Raw genomic sequence first — 5,299 nt, forward strand, 5'->3', positions numbered from 1 at the left:
CTATTCACGTCTGCTTCCAAGTCCTGACGAAGTGTGCTCTTCCTCTTTCTGTTTGGCCTCAGGACTCCGTGATATCGCTTGCTTCGTGACTCAGTTTGGCGATTCCTGTAATGTTGCATACATATATATATAACTCCTTAAAAATACTCAAATATCTTTCTGTACTATTCATATCGGACTAACTACAATTATTTGGTGAGCCAATGTTTTTTTCTAATCAACATTACTTCACATGAATCGAAAACCGAGTAGAAAGTAGGTAATAATAGAATAATTCTATTTTTGTACTATTTAATATATATGAAAGTTGGATTTCTGACGTTTCTTGGCTTTATGTAACTCACAAAAATATAATTATTTCATTACTAGTATTTAGCATCAGTTGAGCATTTTCTGTTTTGGTTACACAGTTAAATATATTCCCATTTTCTTGTATAAACACTAGATTTGATACATGTATGTTAACCTGTGGTGTTTGAATGAGCCGATGATTCCCTTGTATTGATGACTGTTTTGATTTTGAATTCCAAATACAGTACATTCGTTCGGGCTCATCTAATACTTCTTGATTAATTTGCGTTATTGCTGGGATTACTAGTTTATACCATAATTCAAATACTTCAAATCATCACATAACCCCAGTTAAATAAACTAACGATGAATAACATTGATGAAATACATACTATGCTTAACTTCGTAAATCGTACATCGGCTGATCATTGCAGTATGAGGTAGAAAATAAAAGTCGAATATATAACTGCTCTGGGTGTTCATACTTCATACAATCAAATTGGAAAACAGATGTAGAGAGATAGATGTGGATTCTCTAGACATTCAAGCCTTCTTAAAATGTCTAAGTATAAATCATCTTATATATATATATATATATATATATATATATATATATGTGAAAAACATAAATAGGTAAGAAACAGACTTATAAGTCAACGTTCAGGGTTAACACTGAATTCTGGACGACGACAAATAACAGAAGTAAACATAGAAGGCCACTGTGGGGAGTAGTGTAACGTCGTGTACTATATTACACCTACATAGCTTATTCTAGTTTCTGGACAAGCCAATTCACCTACAACGTTATGAGTCATATTTTAATCTTGTTAATTATTCGCTTATTGACCTTGACTATTTTTTTTGAGCGTATGTGTATGCACACTTCTTATCCTACCTATCACATGTCTGTCATTCATTTTTGTCTGACTATAAATGTTGATTAATGCTTGCTCATAGCGAGTTGGCTTACCAGCCATCTCCCATGCATGTCATTTTTACTTCGCTCGCTAACATTTGCTCATGTGTTCACTGCCTTCTAGCCTATGTTATTTGTCAATAAAAATGTAGTTGCCGCTTCCCTTTGTCTTCTGATATTATACACCGTTCAGATTGATATAATAACGGTTATCGAGACGATCGATTAACGAAGCACGCCACTACACCACAAAAGAGTGAATCATATTAGGAAAATCCTTAGCCCAAAAATTGGAATTAGTTCACATAGGCGTTATTGTCACATGTATTAATATTCATCATCATAATTATGCCATTGTTAAAGGTTTTCATGCTCTGATAATATGCATGTTGACAGGAAGAAACTTTGACAACCCAATTAATTGTAGCAACTGAACTGCGACAACAGTAACAAATATATCATGTTACAGTAAACAAGGAAATTCTTAAGACTTAAGAAACATTTTATAGTGAATAACAATAGTTGTACGATTAAATGAAATTGTGAGGGATGCAAATAATGACAAAAACTTACGTCAAACTAAATTTGGTTGCTAACGCCAAATTGATTTCAGACAGTTATTTGTCAATGTACTAATCATCGGCTAAAAAACACCGCAATTATTTAACTCTATATGGTTTTGACTTGGTCCCAGGTTTTCAGGTACCTGTGTCTCATAATCCTTTGTATATATCACTGGTATCCACAACAACTAAATACTCAGTGTTTGTTTGACTGGTTGACGGGAGAGGGTTATCCATAATACAATAGAGAATTGCAAACCGGAGATTGTCTTCGGCTTTAGTTCTTCACAACATTATAATTAACACTTAGGAACGAATATGCGGACAGTTAGAAAATCCCAGATGGGAGCAACACATACTCTGGTGTCTGATATATACAAGTAAATACTAAAAACAAAACGGAATAAAATTTTATCACATATTAAACGCAAGTTTGTCGGAAGGAATAAACTGGACTGGAAAGTTGTAGCAAAAAAAACGGAGAAAACACCACATGTTTCAAAAAGTAGCACCAACATTTAGAACATCCCATAAATCACGGCATTTCGGCACACGGAAATATTAAATACTACAATGACAATAAAAAGTTAGAGGAAAACACAGAGAACGGAACAAGCCGTCCACCATTCCTTACAAGGATGGCGTGAACAAAAACTCCTGCTTAATTCTGATTGTAGCAGTGTCAAAATTACTAATTGTACTGTGGTGTGGGCTGCTTATATAGACATAAGTAGTATATATCGGGAGACAGGAATAGAATATCTGGCAGCAGAAGATTGAGAAGACCGAGAAAGGAAGAACAGAAACAGAAAGCGATTGGTGTGAAAATCGAGAAACAATGAAGCCTGAGACAGTTAATGAACATTTTGCAAATGAAGTATCAGAGTATGGTTTTTCTATTTTACGAAGCAACTTTGTAACTTGCGCAACATACGTAGTTGGTTGTTCTCACCTGTGTTATCCTTCACTACAGTACTTGAGATAAAAAATTATTTCATGTTTTTTTTAATGTTCGTATGACTTTACATTTTCTAATCTTCATCCATATATTTTGTTATAAGGTCACACTGTTCTTGGACTATTTTCTTCTTATTATTATCATCATCATATTTTACAGAAACGTAACGTAGTAAAAAAGATACTATAAATTCTTTCTCTGCTATTTTCAATAGAAGTTTATATATATATATATTCTAGCATACAACTGGAACAGTGAGATCCTAACAATTAATTGTCTGTCTTTTACTTTGTTTCACATCAGTTTTCCGTAGATATTTCACATGTACATTATTATTATTACCACATATTTTTGTCTGGACTTATTTTCGTTTCTAGATTTCAAGTGACAGCATATTGTAACTATTATCATTAAGTAGCCTTACGTCTTCACTGGTATACTAGTACATACAATACCTGTGACTTAACAGACAGTCATCTCATTTTTACTGGTTTCATTAAAAAGATGACAACAAGATAAAAATGTCTAAACAATACCATACTTAATTGGTTTTCTGAAAATACCCATAATCCTGGAAGATTGGGAGATAAGTCAGCAAAACATTAATACGAACTATATTGCATACAATCGGACCTTTAGTTAATAGATGCAGAAACAACAGGTTTGAAAACTGTCTTTGATCCATATCCCTTACTCGTTTCAAGGTGTTAACCAATTTTAAAACTTCCACTACATATTTTATGATACTATCCTCAGGCTACTCACAAGTAGCCTAATCAAAAAGGTCAATATTCTTAAGTTTGATCATCTGTTAATATTACGATCGTGTAGTACATTATGTACACAATTTGTATGAATAAATAAATTTACTTCTATCATTCATTATCACGACACTGTTCAAGAGTTGTAATAATCAGAAATCGAGTATATTGAATTGAATAACTTGTTGATAATTGAAACAGTGAGTAATTTGACTCACTTAAGTCAGTAAAATGACCACACGAAAAGTAAATTATAGAGAGAAAGGACTGGTATTAGGGAATGATGGTAAATCAGTTGATCAGGTTGTGAATCTACATCGACTGAGATGGTTAGGCCACGTGTTACGTATGCCTGAACACCGATTACCACGACCCGCAATGCTGACTAGTATTGGGGATGGTTGGAAGAGAGTTAAGGGGGGGGCGGTCAAACGAAAATGTGGCATCAGTGCTTGAAGTCACTAACTTCTAGTCTGAGCCGTGTCGGTAGATGCACACTACTTGGTTGGGGTCCGAGTGACTATAGTAACCAATGGTTGGAGACTCTGTGTGACATGGCTCAGAACCGATCACAATGGCATAGGTGTATACACTCTTTGTCTTCTCTTAAACCGTGAGATTAAAATTCCTTCATATCTGTCTTTCTTCCTGTATATATATCCTTATATACAATCTTTCTTTTATATATTACCACTATTAAATTAACTACTATGAATTCGGTGTTCATCTTGTTGTGCTAATGAGGTATGGCAACTTGGACCGATGCATATGTGTGACTGGTCCTATGTTGTAGCTGACTGACTGGTTTGGATACAGATTCTCATAAATCCCTCATCTACTTGCTTTTACTTCCATAATCCTGACATTGACAAGTTAATAATGTTTTACTTTGATTTGTACAAAATCACGACAACTTTCTAAGATAAAATGCAGACAAGAAATAAACTTAAACAGTTAGTAAAGAACACTTCTTCACTTTTCGATAAATGAAACAGTTTTTGGTAGTTATTTAAGCTTTATCAGTTTGTTGTGAATATCTACCTTCAGATACGCTTGATAAATTCAGAGATACTAACTTCTGATGAATTATGCCGTGTGTAAGTTGCACGACTATTGACTAACCAACGAATTGACCTTGATAACCACTAGATTTTGACCAGAAAAAATCTTTGTCGTAAGTTGACCAATAAAAAAAGTTACACGATAGTTTATTCTCTATATCCGGATTTCTACTTTTACTACACCTTGACAGTAGTTTAAACTCCACCTGTATCCCCCTGTGGGCTACTGTCGGTCCCAAGCCCAGATTAAGGAGGAGGGTTAGGTATGGGGTCAGCGACCCCATCCCGTGGACAAATAACTCGCTAAAAAAGCGCTAACCAGAAAAAATAATTCGAACCACTTCAGCTCTGCCCCGGAAGCCAGAAGGTCTTCATTCAGAAGAGGTATGACGCTTCATAGTGAAAGCCGAGTTCCTACTGAAGTCATGAGGCCGATGCCCCTTCTAACAACCAGAACAACAATTTTTATAGGTACAGGGAACGTCCGGACAATGTGGGAGACCGGGAGAGTTTCTCAAATTGCTGCAGAAATGAGGCGATATATCCTGGAGGTGCTTGGGATCAGTGAAACACATTGGACTCAGGTTGGACAACAACGAATAGCTTCAGGAGAGCTTCAGTTATACTCCAGTGATAAAGAACAAAATGCTCCACATACACAAGGAGTTGCATTGATGCTGTCCAAACAAGCACAAAATGCTCCTACACGATGGGAATTTCATGGACCAAGGATCATCAAAGCCTCCTTC

The sequence above is a fragment of the Schistosoma mansoni genome, chromosome 3, assembly GCF_000237925.1.
Source record: "Schistosoma mansoni strain Puerto Rico chromosome 3, complete genome".
NCBI classification, from domain to species: Eukaryota; Metazoa; Platyhelminthes; class Trematoda; order Strigeidida; family Schistosomatidae; genus Schistosoma; species Schistosoma mansoni.